Genomic DNA, 16,166 nt, shown 5'->3' on the forward strand with positions numbered 1-16,166 from the left:
AAAGGTTGAGAAGTTAGAGGGTTGACATGTTGTGGGGTTGTTAACCAATGTCATACAACAATATGTGTACTACTGTTTCATGAAACTATTTGTTCTGTATGCCTTCACCTGAAGTACAATTAAAAAAAAAAAGAAACAGAGAAAAAGTCCAAATTTCCAGGAAGGGTAAAACTGTAGCCTATGATTTGGGCCAGTGTCTTTTGTTGTTCTTTTCATATTTTTGGGTCAAGAACTTAAAATGGTTATAGGAGTATGCTCTAGAGTTCCTGCTCCAAGAGGCTCACCATCAAGAACAGCACTCTCTTTCCCATCTTGTCATAGCCACACTGTCCACAAGGCCTTCAAGAGGTGCATAAACACTCACAGAGTAATAAAAGAGCACAATACCAGTAATATAAATACCTCAAATTTGCAACCACACTATAAAACGTAATATATCTCCTTCCATTATGGCATTAATTGCTTATCCCCACAAATAAATTAAATTTCCATTGAAATGTATCTTCCCTTTCTTTGTTCCCCAGACAAAATCCCAAAATATGGTCCTTTCCCCACTCATGTTTCTACTCACCCCGAGCCATGCACTCTCAATATAGCCCTTATTTGAAGCCTGGTTTGCTTCATCTTCAATTTTTGTCAATAGGATCGTTGATGGGAACTGATGTAGCCACCCTGGATGTAGCCACCACTTAGAGCTGGATTTTCTCAAACCCATTTCTCTGAGATTCTTCATCTTTTCACGGTTCTATGAATAGTTAGTACGGATAAGAATAGCACAACAGTGACCCTACAGCCACAAAATTGAGGAGACGTAAATCAATAACAGAACTAAATGTGAAGACTACAGCAACTTTAAATCTAAGTACCAATTCCAGATTGGTAGCTCCATCAATACAGTCAGCAACCTCAGCTGGACCCTCAGTTTTTCCCACTGTGTTATTATATTTTGTGAGTCATCTCTTTTGGGTTCTCTGCCATTTTATGTAACAGTTCTTTCAAACATACCCCAGCATCTTAAAACCTCCATCTCCTCCACAGAATCTTTGTCTCAGACATCAAAAAAAAAAAAACACAGAAATAACAAACTTCTCTAAATGTCTCTTAAATTTTACACTTAAGCCTACAAATGTACCTGCATCTTCATCTACCTCCTACCCATTAGAAAGAAAAAAACCTGCCCCTTCATTTGGGTAATCTGCATCTCACCTCCATTTGCCTCCTTAAACATTTGAATCATTTAATGGTGATCTCTCAATCTCGCTCTCCTTTTCTAATGACTTTTTCTTAATGTCTTTGTTTTTTCTAACAACTTCTCACAAATATAAGCATATTCATGTCATATCCATATGTAAAAACACCTCCAGACAAGAGATTCCTGCCCTCTTGTGTCCCCAGATCAGTAGGTCAGGCGGTGGGGGAGCAAGAGGAACTCTGGAAAGATGTGTATTTTTACTCTGGGAATCTTCCATTTTACTCTTTAGGTCTTCAACTGATTGGATAAGGCCCACCCACATTATGGAGGGTGATCTGCTTTATTTAAGGCCAACTGGTCCTACTTCATAACAGCATCTAGATTAGTGTTGGACCAAAGAACTGGACATCATAACCTAGCCAAGACGACACATAAAATTAACCATCGCAGTCCACCCCTTGTCAATTTGACACCCATGTCCACTCCTTGTCAATTTGACACCCATATACATCTCCATAAACCATACTTCTTCTCCAAAAAGACAATGACAAAGTCATACTACCACCTAACGTGATATGAATATCCTGCATACAACTGAAAACGCATTCGCCCTTCCCTGGCGGGTGCTTAGTTCCTGGCCTTGTAGCCTAGCCAGATTGACACATAAAATCAACCATTGCAACTAGATAAATTAATTCTGAAGTTACGGTGGGAAAATAAGTTGAAGGTGTCCTGTAGGGTGATAAAATGTGAGGCAACAGCCCAAAAGAAATATCCAGAAATGAACTCTGTATAGGCACTGATTGGAACCAGTAGAGACAAATCTTATCCAATCATAATCACCTAACTGCTGCCTTACCCCAACATTCAAGACAAGTTTACACATAGAAAGACTGTCGTTTATATTCTGCAACTACAATAGTGTACTCACAAGTTTTGCTAAATTTAAAGGTAATTTAATTTTTGTGAGATGTATAGTCACACTTATTCGCTTAAATAAATGTCATGTAGTAAGTAGTAATGGTCGAGTTATCTATTTTGACCCTAATAAATATATCCTACAATGCAAAATACACTCAGTATAAGTAAACTCTGTTCCATACTGAGTTTTCAGTCTTTTCGGATTTAGTCAAGTATAGAGTTCTAACTGTAGAATCAAATTCAAGAATCATTGGCTTCAAGTTTCCTTTTATTTCAGCAAAATGGGGAGATTTGGTTCAAAGAAAAAGATTCCCAAGGATTTCTGAGCATTTAACATTTCTTATAAAGAGTTTTTTCAAAGAGTTAATGTTAAGTTAATCAAATGCACATGGCTCAACATTTCTTTGGAAACCAAGCGATTGAGAGGAAAAACAATTTAGTGCAAAATACATTTGCCAAAATCTTTCAAAAACAGGTTAAGATGTATTTTGTTGAAAACGAAAGGCTGCAGATTTAACCCATCCCTATCTACATATATCATCGTCGAAAACGAAATGGGAACACAAAGCCAAGAGCGACCTGACACAGAACCAGATGTGGATTCTCCCAAAGGAGAGCTTTTCATGATGTTCCAGAAAACCACCACCACCAGTTTCTGTCCCCATCACACTAACCTGTGGTAGCTCACTGTGACCTGGAAACAGACGCCAGGTTCCAGTACTCTCTTAAGGAGTACTGGGGTCGGATCCAAGAAGAATTTTTCTCCCATTGCCTGGTCCTGAAGGCTTTCTGTTATTCTCCTCTATACTAATACCCTTGAATGTTACTGTGGATCTCCAGTCCATTCACACACATGTATTACTCTCTGAAGTTAAATGAAACTGTGCCGGATCACCTGACACGTGGGGACACAAGAGTGGTGTGGAGTCCAGAGCAGGGCTCCAGAAACTGAATGAAGGGGTCATTTCCTCTGTGAGCCTTAGTGCATTCATGTGTAATGTCTGTGATAATAAAAAGCATGTAGCATCAGTGTGTAGATATATTACAAAGTGATGTATGCAGAGTTCTTGGACATGTAGTATTTGCTAATTAATGGCACTCATTATTAATTTGTGCAAGCAGCAGCGAGGTGTGTGGGAAGCACACAAAGCTTTGGGAACATACTCAGCCTTGACACTACTACAGGTATAATCTTAACTTTCGAAAGCCTGGTTTCCAGTAGTAAAATGGGGATAACATTACCTACCTTCAGGTGTGCGATGGACTACATCTCGTGACAAATAGAGACTGAGTGGCTGGAACATAGCAAGCATGCTATTGGAGGGCTCCTGATCATGCTTAGCAGGAACCTGAGGGTCTGTCCCGGCCAGCCCCACTTCTCTCCCCTCAACCCAGCCGTGTTTGGGGTCTTTCATTGTGACACTGCACTTCTTGGCCTGATTTCTGTAGCAGTCTCTCTCTCCATTTTTTTTTTTTAAGCTGCTAGTTATAGAAATCTAACATGAGCTAGAATAACGAAAAATAGGATTTATTGGAAGAGTACTAGGTAGATTATAATTAAAGAAACCACAGGATCTTCCAATATCATTTCCTCCCTTCCTTCTTTCTATTCATCTCGTTTCTCTTCTCCTCTCCTCTTCCTTCCCCTCCCCTCCCCTCTCTCCTCCTCTCTCCTCCCTTCCTTTCCTTTCCCTTCCCTTATCTCTCTCTCTCCTCTTTCTTTTCTCCTCCTCCTCCTCCTTCTTCTTCGCCTCCTCTCCCTCTCTTTTGTTCTTGCCTTTCTGTCTGTGTGAGCTTCATGCTTTACTATTCCTGATAGCTGTCTTGACACAGCTGGGACATCTGTGCTTGAAGCTCAGTAATCATACCCTTAGAAAGTTGGGAGGAATGTTAAAGAAGAGTCTTCCTCCAGAGCTTGAGCCAGGAAGGTCCTGGAGAATGCTGGCTGCCCTGGTTTGGGCCGCATGCTTATTCCCGGACCAGTCACTGTTCTCAGGGAGATGGAGCTGACTCTTGCAGCCCATTCAGGCCCACCTCATGCCCAGACATGTGAGTCTGTGACAGGCAGCCCCCCTCTCCACAAGAGGCACGTGGCTGGAAAGGGGATGACCTCTGTGCCAAAAGACGAGGGATGCTATCTCAGGAGAAATAACTTTTGTTTACTATAGAAGCAGTAAAGAATATTAAGCTACAATTATCACCATTGTTGTGTGTGAATGTTAGTGTACATGTATGTATGTAAGTGGGTGTGTGAGTGTGTAAATATGTGTGTGTACATGAGAGTATATGTGTGAGTGTATGGGTGTATGTGTGAGTGTAATTTCATAGAGCCACTCTTAACTTCAAAAAGGTGTTCTAGACACATTAAAATACGGAAACATATTGAGGCTGTTTAACAAATTAGAATGATTTAAGAAATTAGGAAGAAGAAATCCTTGCCCCAGGGGTGATAATGGTATAGTCATAGCCATGAAGGAGTAATGAGAAGAGAGAATAGAAATCTGTCATGGATTGTTCAGAAAATGTTCAAAAGGGGTACATTTGGAGCTTTTTCATCCTCAATCACAGCCCTTGATTCTCCCCTCAGATTGCCAAAGCACATTAGATTCTCACCCCAATCTAGAATGTTAAAATGATATTTTATCCTCCATGTTCTACCATCTTGTCTTGCACATTTATTAATTTAAAATATTTATTAAGCACTTACTGGGTACTGAGACCACCACTCGCTGGTCAGTTTGTCATACTGTGGTGACCTGCATGTTGCTGTGATGCTGGAAGCTATTCCATCAGTATTTCAACAGGGTCACTTATGGTGGATAGGTTTCTGCAGAGCTTCCAGACTAAGACAGACTGGGAAGAAAAGCCTGGCAACCTACTTCCAAAAGTTAGCGAAAGGATGACAGGAGAATATGGTCTGACTTGCTTGCTTTAGACATGTTGATGACATATATCTATCCATCTCTCTATCTGCTAATAATAATTCCAGCGATTGCTGTGTGTCAAGTAATATACATAGCCTTCATTGCTTAAAGAAGCCAGATTCTGTATTCCCGAACAATGGCCCTCAAAACAGAATACCTTCTACATCCTGGAAATTATTGCTTAATTGTATTGCCTAGAGATGCAGTTAATATCTCCATTATTTTCTGTGTTACAGTTAACAAAATATTTTTATGATACGGTCTAAAGTTGTTTAAATATTACCTTCTATGATCAAAATATATTCAAAAGAATCTAGATCCTTTTAGTTTTGCCCAATGATGTTTGACTTATGCAGTATGTTAGATGCTAGGGACACCCTAGACCCCCTTCTCTGCTTTATTTTCATCCCTGTGGTGAAGAATATTGAATATACCATGAACCACAAGAACGAACAAGTTTGTCTTGGAAGAAATACAACTAGAATGCCCCTTAGAAGTGAGGATGGTGAGACTTCATCTCACGAACTTTGGACATGTTGTCAGGAGGGACCATCCCTGGAGAAGGACATCATGCTTGGTAAAGTAGAGGGTCATTGAAAAAGAGGAAGACCCTCAAGGAGACAGATTGACACAGTGGCTGCAACGATGGGCTCAAGCACAGGAACGATCTTGAGGATGGCAGAGGACTGGGCAGTGTTTCGTTATGTTGTACACCGGGTTATTATGAGTCGGCACCGACTCAACCGCACCTAAAACAACACAATAGCCCTCTTAACTTCCAAAGGTTCTGTAACATTTACTTTATATTACATTTAATGTTCATCTCCACTTCATGAGGGCAGGTTTTATCTGCTTTGTTTGCTCTTGTATCCCAGCACCTAGAAACCCATGGCACCTGGTAGGCTCTCAGGACACACTTGTTGAATTGGGCGTTCATAGGCCAGGGTGTCGGTCTTTGAAGCCGGCATCTAAACATAACCTTCATACCGTGCGGTGTCCACTGTGACAGCAGGCACCGCTGCTGCCAGCAGAGGGCGCACGTGGGGGCGGAAGAGGCTGAGAGAGACTTGCAGCCTTTTTCTAAGAGGATGGGAGTAAGGCCTAGATTTGGAGGGCCTCGTGTTAAAACTTGCTTTTCTGAGAATCACTCCGCCTTTGAAAAGTAAGTCGGTGGAATATATTTTATGATTTCACAGAAAGTTGTCTTTCATTATGGGCTAAGAAGAAAACAAGAGGAAAATGGCTGAGGAGGGTATTTTTAAACTAACTCAACTTGTACTGAAGAGAAAAATGCAGAGATTTCTCATGGCAGTGCTTTTTGCATGAGGATGCCTCAGCCTTTTCTCCTTTGTAGGTGCAGGGATTTGGACGTCACAGCCGAGGGCGATGAGCTTCCGTGGTAGGTGAGAAAACTCGAGAAAGTATAAGTGAGTAAATCACACAGGGATTAAGCTGCCCTAAAGTATGTGAGGGCAATAGCTCTACTTTGCTCCATTCTCAACCTTGATTTGAGATTACCTGCCGGTGCACCTACAGGTGTGTTAGCGTTGTTTCTGTTGATGCGCCTTTTGTCTTTAAAAGAATGTTTCAGGATGATTCTTCCTCACTAAGATAGTTACCGTATCCGTGCTGAATTTTTCATACGATGGTAGGAGAGAAGACTGTCAGGCACAAGTTAGATGGACAGGTGAAAGCTTTCAGTTACCCATCACTAGGAAAGTTACCAATGCTTCTACTTAGTAGCAACTCACCAAATTCAATTCGTAAAATCAGCCACTGAAAACCCTACGGAGTACAGTTCTGCTCTGATACTTACAGGGTCACCAGGAGTTGGAGCTGACTCCATGACAACCCGTCCAAGGGTGGACAATGGGCATCAGAGGAGTTGTCACATCTTGGGACAAGAGGCTTTAACTGACATGGGGTTTGAGGAGCCTTCTGGGGTTCTGGAATTGTTTTACATCTTGGTCCAAGTGGTGGCTACACATGTACATGTATTTGTACACATTTATCAAGCAATAAATATAGGATTTATGTATACTTTGTTGCATGTGTTTAGATCTCAACTAAAAAAGAAAAAAAACAGATCTGGCCTCAGAATTGAACTTGGGGGTTCAGACAAACAAATTATCTCATAATAAAAAGAGTTCTGTGGGTCACCCCAGTTTTAGAACAAAGTGGTCGCGTGTTGCTCATAAATGAAGACAGCCCAAGGGATTGAACAACTTAATACTTGAAGAATGCTTCGAACAGTGCCTTGGAACATATTAAGCATCATATATTTTTATAAAAATTACACTAAAAATGGTAAATTTGCTTGTTGATAGGGAAGGTCATTGCTGGTGGTGAATTAAAATCATGAGAGAAATAGAGAAATGGGAACAGTATAAAGTGACTTTTGAAAGAAAATAGCAAATAAATGAGAATTGATAGGAAAATGAAATAGGTAGGTTCTTTTAAAAGTATAGAAAGCGTACAGAAGAAAACTGCTGTTCAGAATGTTTTTGAACCCAAACCTAACCCTATGTTATTCTGTGGTGATTACATAACCAGGGAATCCCATATAATTGTGAGTTCATATTGTTTAGAGTACGGATATGAGTCAACTTCTTTAGGGAAAAGACACAGTGCTCTTTCCAAGCAGGATTTGGGCAAAGCAAAATGAAAAGATAATTTCATGTTGAACTTACTGACTAAAAGTTGTCACGGAGAGTCATTTTGATGGAATGGTGGTAACAGTCCTTCTAAGTCCCTTTGTGGTGTAGCTAAAGATCAGCTTGTCTCTATTTTGCTCTTTTCAGAGGGGTCAATTGTACCTTGTATATAGAGGCAGACTTTGAAAGCAATTCAAGTATGTGTTTACGCTTAGTTCAATCTTGGATGAACTTTAGATATTGGGAAACTGAGGTGAAATTTCAAACAAAGAGAGTAATGGAAACAAAAGCAATGATAATGGCTTTCTGGGAGTCAATGAGGACATCCTGTTTAGAATGGGTGGGAAAAGTGAAATGCAGGTGCGGGGAGTTAAGCACGAAAAGGCTGGGCTGTCCCGAGAAGATGAGTTTGAACTGACATGATAGGAGCTAAGAAACCTTTGAAGGTTTAGGATCAAGAAAATACGATGATAGTGGATGGTGGGGTGGATTTTAGAGAGAAAGGCTAAAATTTGGGAGGCAAATTTCACAACTAATGGTACAAACCAGGCAAGATTATTAATTTGTTTGAGAGCAATCAGAAATGTGAGAGACATTTTGATAGCAGAACTATTATATTTTTACTACCTGATCACGGATTGGAGCCCTAGTGGCATAGTGGTTAAGAGCTTGACTGCTAACCAAAATGTCAGCGGTTCGAATTCCAGTTGCTCCTTGGAAACCCTATGCGGCAGTTCTACTCCATCCTATAGGGTCACTATGAGTTGGAATCAACTCGATGGCAACGGATTTAGGTTTGGTTTTTGGTTTGGCCATGGATTATAAAGGATTGGGGTAAAACAAAGCCGAACTGTAAAGTTTTTAAAGTGATATTGAGAATGATCTTTCCCTCGAAACGTTTGGATGGAGTACTATACTAGTATTTGGGAATAGCAGGGGAAATGATGGACTTGATTTTAAAGATATTAAATTTGTGTGAGAAAAAAAAATTCTAGTAGAGCTTTATGTCTATAAGTCATCATCTATGTTACCTATTTTTAAAATCATTATTGTTGTAATTATTACTATTGTTGTTGTTGCTATTTAGACACACTGCCTGTCATATCAGAATTATTCTAGCTGTAAATTTCTATAATCCCATGACACATCAGATATACAGTTGAAGGACAAAGTGTAAAGGTTATGGTTAAAACATGAGGGTAGATGAACTCTCTCTGGGAAAAAATACTGGAAGGAAGAAGGGGGAGAGAATCAAGGTTTGAAACTTGAGTAACGAATGCAGTTCACAAATGAAGAATGGAAGAAAAACCAATAGCAAGCATGGTCTGAGTAGTTGTAGAAGGAGATGCTGCTGAGGTTTAGGAGAATTTATTGTAAGAGGATAAAAATGTCGGGCAACTTTATCCAACAACTGGAAATTTGATAAGAAACCTTTGGCAGCAGTTTTCCTCCTGATGCGCTTTTAGGTAGAATCAGAGGGAATTGAGACTCAATCGTCATTGCAAAAGAGAACACCATGTATTTGTATTTTAGATTAGTCACATGTTTTACTCTCAAGACAGTTTCATAGGTGTTATAGATTGAATTGCATCCCCCCAAAATGTGTAGCAATTTGTCTAGGCCGTTAGTCTCAGTATTGTGTGATTGTCCACCATTTTGTCATCTGATGTGGTTTTCTTATGTGTTATAAATCCTACTTCCATGATGTTAATGAGGAAGGAATAGAGGCAGTTATGGTAATGAGGCAGGACTCAGTCTACAAGATTGCATTATGTCCTAAGTCAATCTCTTTTGAGATATAAAGGAGAGAAGCAAGCGGAGAGATATGGGGACCTCATAACACCAAGAAAGCAACACCAGGAGCATAGCGCATACTTTGGATCTGAGGTTCCTATGCCGAGAAGCTCCTAGACCAGGGGAAGATTGATGACAAGGACCTTCCCCTAGAGCCAACAGAGAGAGAAAGTCTTCCCCTGGAGCAGGCACCCTGAATTTGGACTTCTAACCTTCTAGTTAGAGAATAAATTTCTCTTTGTTAAAGCCGTCCACTTGTGGTATTTCTGTTATAGCAGCACTAAATAACTAAAACAATGGGCTTATGAACACAGGGTGTTTTAATTCAGCCAAATCAAAAGTAGTCATTTAGTAGGGGACATGGAGCTTCTGTTAAGGGTGGTGGAAAAATGGGAATGGTGATGGCTGTACAACCTGATAAGCATGTTTAATGTTGCTGAGCTGTACATCTGAAGATTGTTGAAATGGCAAATGTTTTGTTCCCTATCCTATGTAAAATAACCAAAACCAAACCCGTTGCTGTCAAGTCAAGTCTGACTCATAGTGACCCTATAGGCTATAGACAGAGTAGAACTGCCTCCATAGGGTTTCCAAGGAGCAGCTGGTGGATTTGAACTGCCGACCTTTTGGTTAGCAGCCCATCTGTTAACGACTGTGCCACCAGGGCTCTGTTCCCTATATATTTATCACAATTTAAAAAAAAAAAAAAAAAGTCTTTTATACTCAAACCTCACAAAGTATATTGAGTTCAAATCTGAGTTCCAAAACTCTGCCCATCAAAAACAGTATTTTGATTTGCTGGTCCATAGTTTTGTTATTTATGATGTCAGTTGTATCTAGAGACATAGTGGATGTCTCAGAAATATGGGAAATTAATCTTAAAATTATAGACATAGCAAATAAACTCAAGTAGGGAAAGGTCAACATAGGAAGAGGGAGAGTGAGAAGCAGAACATCGATGCACAACACAGGAACTGAAAAGAACACAAGTCCAGGCAGCAATGTCTCCGCAGAAAAAGGGTAGAGTTTGAAAAGAGAAGAGAGTCAGGGTATTCAGTAGGTTGTCTAACACCTGGAAATGGGGAGGCAAGAATTATCATATTTCACCAATGTTTAACAGCATTACACAGAATTTAGAAAGCAGTAAAGGAATAAGGAGCCATGATGGTGCAGTGGTTAAGAGCTCGGCTGCTAACCAAAAGGTCAGCTATTTAGACCCACCAGCCGCTCCTTGGAAACCCTTTGGGGCAGTTCTGCTCCGTCCCATGGGGTCGCTATAAGTCAGAATCAATTCGATGGCAATGGATTTTGTTTAGTTTCTTGAAAGGAATAAGGCCATCACCCATCTGTCAGTATGTCGTACTGTTGTGGCTTGTGTGTTGCTGTGATGCTGGAAAGTATGCCACCAGTATTTCAAATACGAACAGGATCATCGATGGTGGGCAGGTTTCAGCAGAGCTTCCAGGCTAAGACAAGACCAGGAAGAAAAGCCTAGAGATCTACTTCTGAAAAATCAGTCATTGAAAACCCTATGGGTCACAACAGAATATTGTCCTGATACAGTGCTGCAAAATGAGCCCCCTAGGTTGGAAGACACTCAAAATACACAGTGGCTGCACCAGTGGACACCAATGACCATGACAATGGTACACGACGGGGCAGTGTTTCTTTCTGTTGTGCATGGAGTCGCCATGAGTCGGTGCTGACTGATGGTGACTTACACCAGCAGCAACAACAAAGGAGCAAGGAAAAGAGAGTGCAGAAGGATAAGAAAGAGTGAACGTGGTACGGTGGAAGGCAGCAGTATTCAATGCTGCACTGAGCAGAAATTGAACCAATGGGGAGATCCATTTGTACACAACTGTGTTAATGAAAGAGGAAGAAATAGAGTGAACATGCTCACGAGGAAAAGTGACTATTGCCACTGCTTGAGGAAGGCTGTATTTGGCTCAAAGCTTAGTCAGCGATAATAGTCCTGCAACCTATTTCCAAAAATTTGCAAATAAGTATAATTTTCAGTGTTGCATCCCAAATCTCTTTCTCTCCAGCCAGGGAATGATTAAAGTGCACTGGTGAGCATGTCCAGAATGTGCTAGGAAACCATGACTCTATTCTTGGTACTGCCGACTTACTAAGAATACCCATGAAAGTGAGCTATGCCAAACAGCTTTCAAGACAAATTTTTCTTAGAGTCGAAAATCTCTGAAGCTCTGAGTACTCACAGTTTGTGACCTAGGGAGTATTGCATTTGTCCAAAGAGAAACACCTTATCTGACCTCTGAGGGACTCAGAAATGGACATAATGCTACTAACCAAAATATTGGAGGTTCAAGTCCACCCAGCAGCACCTTGGAAATAAGGCCTGGTGAACTGCTTCCAAAAAACCAGCCATTGATAAGCCTATGGAGCACAATTCTACTCTGAGACACGTGGGGTCACCATGAGTCAGAGTTGACTGGAGGGCAACTGGTTAACATCCCACCAGCCTGTCATGAGCTCCTTTGAATGGGCCAAGCTCCCCAAGTAAAAGTGAATGTAGGAATGGAATTGCAACCAAGACTTCTATTGTGATTTGGTGAGAACAAAACCCAACTCCCTGAGTCTATTTATTACTTTGAACCTTAGAATCCCTGAGTAAGCTTGGCAATCCATCTCTGGGTCAAATAAAATGATGTAATCATCAGGGTTCTTGCAGCCAGTGCCATTGTATATTCATGCTCCAGCCCAGGGGTCTAGAGAGGGGAAATGTATCATCCAAACACCTGAACTGAGGTCTTTCTCTACGAATTCATTCTCAGACATATCAGAGAATTTACTGCAAAGATATCGACAACTGATAGACATCACAGCCATGTGATATCTGTTTATAGGAAAAGCACGTTATATTAATGTAAAATACATTCAAAGTCACTATTTCATTTAATTTTAAAGCAGTCCCAGGAAATAAGTGTTATTTTCTAAACTTTAAAGATGAGAAAAGTAAAATTCACAGTGTTTTCAACTTAGCAAAGGCCACATAACAGCCAGGACCAGGCCTGCCTCTTCTAACTGAAAATCCAGTGCTCTGTTCACCTTGATACAACCGCTTTCTCCATCAACTGCCAGACAAGTACACTCTAGAACATCACAGCATCCAGAAAAATGAAGAATTAAATGTGTGTCACTAGCCTAAGCACTTGCATCGGGCAAATCTGCTGAAAAAGATCTCTTTAAAGTGTTAAAAACCAAAGATGTCACTTCAAGGACTAAGGTGCACCTGACCCAAGCCATGTTTTCAATCGCCTCATATGCATGTGAAAGCTGGTCAATGAATAAGGAAGACCAAAGAAGAATTGATGCCTTTGAATTATGGTGTTGGTGGAGAATATTGAATACACCACAGACTGCCAAAAGAATGAAAAAATCTGTCTTGGATGAAGTACAATCAGAATGCTCATTAAAAGCAATAACGGCAAGGCTTCGTCTCACATACTTTGAACATGTTATCAGGAGGGACCACTCCCTGGAGAAGGACATCATGCTTGGTAAAGTAGAGGGTCAGCGAAAAAGAGGAAGGCCCTCAACGAGATGGATTGACACAGTGGCTGCAACAATGGGCTCAAGCATAATGACAACTGTGAGGATGGTGCAGGACCAGGCAGTGTTTCCTTTCTGTTGTACACAGGGTCGCTATGAGTCAGAAACAACTTGAGACATCTAACAACAACAGCCCAAGCACAGACACACGGCCCAATGGCCCACAACAGAGAGTGAACGTGTAGACCCACGTGGATATGAAAATCTGCTCTATAATACAGATGTCATCACAAACCATGGGATGAAATGTGTGTTTCATATATGACAAAGAAATGCACGGCTTACTATAAAGGCAAAAATAAAGTTGTTCCATGCCTGCCTCCCTCCTACAATATGCAAAGGTGAACCCCAGCCAACTTACAGACCCAACTGTGAACCGTAAAACTTCAAGAGCTAATAGGAGAAACTTAGAAAACATTATCGAACTATTACATGCAATAGTTACTTGACACCCATTACCAGGTATTGCTTACATGTATCGCATGTGATATTCCCATTTCCTAGTGAAGCAGGTGTGATCATCATCACCATCTCTCAGCTGAGGAAGCACTATCGTAGATGAAATGACGTTCCCATGGTGGGTCACCCAGCAGAAAGTGGCCAAGTTGGACTTGCTCACACACAGTCGCATTCCAAGGCCTGATGTTTCATCTCAGGCTCATCCTCCTTAATGTGTAACCTGGCCCGACGAATGCCAGTAAATTTCCATTTGTCCTTAAACTAGCCCAAGCCAGATTTGGCCTGCCCCGCATGCGCAGAAGGGGCAGCTGTCACTGTTAATTGACCTCAACAGAGGACGCAGCAACAGGTGGAATGAATCAGAAGCAAAATCATCACCCGGGCCCTATTTTGAAGCGAGAAGTCTGACAAGAACCACGTCACCTCCTGTTTCCTGGCTGCCTTCTAGAATTTTCCCTCCCCAGTACCTTTTTGCAGCCGCCATCTTGCTGCCCAAATAACATATAAGCCCTGCTTCCACATAGCTCAGGGAGCTGAATCTGAGGAACTTCCTTCCGGCTCCTTGCTCTGCCCATTGCAATAGTTACTTTCTCTTTCTCAGAGACTGGTGTCCAGATAATTGCCAAGTCTGATCACACTGGACAAGGACCCACTCTCCCGGGTTCAGCAACAGAGGTTCAGTTCCACTTTCTGTAAATTAGCAGGCTTGTCCTCCAGATTGAATTTTGTGCTCACTGTCCTCTCTGTCCTTCGCCATACTTCCACACTTGGCCTTGGTGAAACATTCTCCTAGCTTTCCCTGAGTTCACTCCTCACTGTGTGACTAATGTATTTCTCTCTGCCCACGGGATCCTTCTGTGTAAGCTTCTCTTGATTCTGTGCCCCATGAGTGGCTCAATGCCCCTGAGCTGAGGAATAAAGCTGGATCTTCCAGCACAACAGGAATTCTGAAAGAAAGTCATTATAATCTTCCCGAAATAAGTTCTTACATGCCTTTAATAAGTGTACTGTTTCCTAGGAATCAACACAAATACAATGCATCACTGAAATGAATGCATGTGTACATATAAATGTGTACACATGCTTACATGCTGTCCAGGATTGAATTGTGTCCCCCAAAATATGTATCATCTTGACTGTGATTCCCAGTATTGTGTGATTCTCCACCATTTTGTCATCTGATGTGATTTCCCTATGTGTTGTAAATCCTATCTCTATGATGTTAGTGAGGCAGGACTCAATCTACAAGATTAAGGTGTGTCTTAAGCCAATGCCTTTTGAGATATAAAAGAGAGAAGTGAGTAGAGAGACCTGGGGACCTCATACCATAAAGCAAGCACCGCCAGGAGCATAGTGCTTTCTTTGGACCTGAGGTCCCTGCACTGAAAAGCTCCTAGTCTGGGGAAAGATTGATGACAAAGACCTTCCTCCAGAGCCGACAGAGAGAGAAAGCCTTCCCTTGGAGCTGAAGCCCTGAATTGGGACCTCTAGCCTACTAGACTGTGAGAGAATAAACTTCTGTTTGTTAAAGCCATCCACTTGTGGTATTTCTGTTACAGCAGCACTAGAAAGCTAAGACACATGCATACATACATATATGTATGCATACACATACATACACATGTGCATATGTACATATGCACACATACATGCATACATATATATACAGTAGTCCCCCTTATCAGTGGGGGATATGTTCCAAGACCCCCAGTGGATGCCTGCAACCGCAGATAGTACCAAATCCTATATATACTATTGTTTTCCTATACATACATACATACCTATGATAAAGTTTAATTTATCAATTAGGCACAGGAAGAGATTAACAACAGTAATTATACCCTGGACAAAGGGCTGATTCACATCCCAGGTGGGATGGAGAGGGACAGTGTGGGATTTTATCACGTTACTCAGAATGGCACGCAATTTAAAACCTGTAATTGTTTATTTTTGGACCGAAGTTGACCCCGGGTAACTGAAACTGTGGAAAAGTTGAAATCGTGGCTAAAGAGGGCCTACTGTGAACAAGCATGCTTACGTGCATACGTGCATACATATGCGCATACATGTGTGCATACACACCATCTGTATTGTCGGAGGACGCTGATGACAAACATAAACGGAAAAAGAATGAATCAGAGGGAAGGAAGCCTGTGAAGGTAGCACATTCTCTCTGCATGAACTTTCTAAATATGGAATTTGTCATCCTAGAAATATAACATGTCTGGAGTGTTGGCTAAGAATCTGGACTTTGGAGTCAGCCTGGCTTTGAGTCCTGGCAGTTTATAATCGTGTGCCCTTTATGACATTGGTCAACTTAGCCTCTCTCTGATTTAGTGTCATCCTTGAAATGTGAAAAAACATAAAAAATCATACCACCTTCTAGAGTGTTTGTGAAAATTAAATGAAATAGTACCCTTGAGCAGTTTGCTGGGCAAAGAGTAAAGGCTCAGTATATATCAGCACTCATGATATTCTGGCCTGGTGGGAACTTGAATATTTTCAAGGGAAATTTGGAGTTTAGATAGTAGGAGTTAAAGGTGCAGACCCTGGAGTTAACTAGATCTGGGTCTTAACCACAACTCCTACTCACTGAAATCAAGTCAGGAAACCTTTCTGAGCTTAATTTTCTCTGAAGCACAAGAC

General features: G+C 41.2%; 1 pseudogene; it reads right to left on the reverse strand.

Annotated features, from left to right (window-relative positions):
• The window catches only part of LOC101358360 (nuclear receptor subfamily 6 group A member 1-like), a 165,295-nt pseudogene that overhangs the window by 31,538 nt on the left and 117,591 nt on the right, over positions 1-16,166 (reverse strand).

This window comes from Trichechus manatus, unplaced genomic scaffold (assembly GCF_000243295.1).
Source record: "Trichechus manatus latirostris isolate Lorelei unplaced genomic scaffold, TriManLat1.0 scaffold00002, whole genome shotgun sequence".
NCBI lineage: Eukaryota > Metazoa > Chordata > Mammalia > Sirenia > Trichechidae > Trichechus > Trichechus manatus.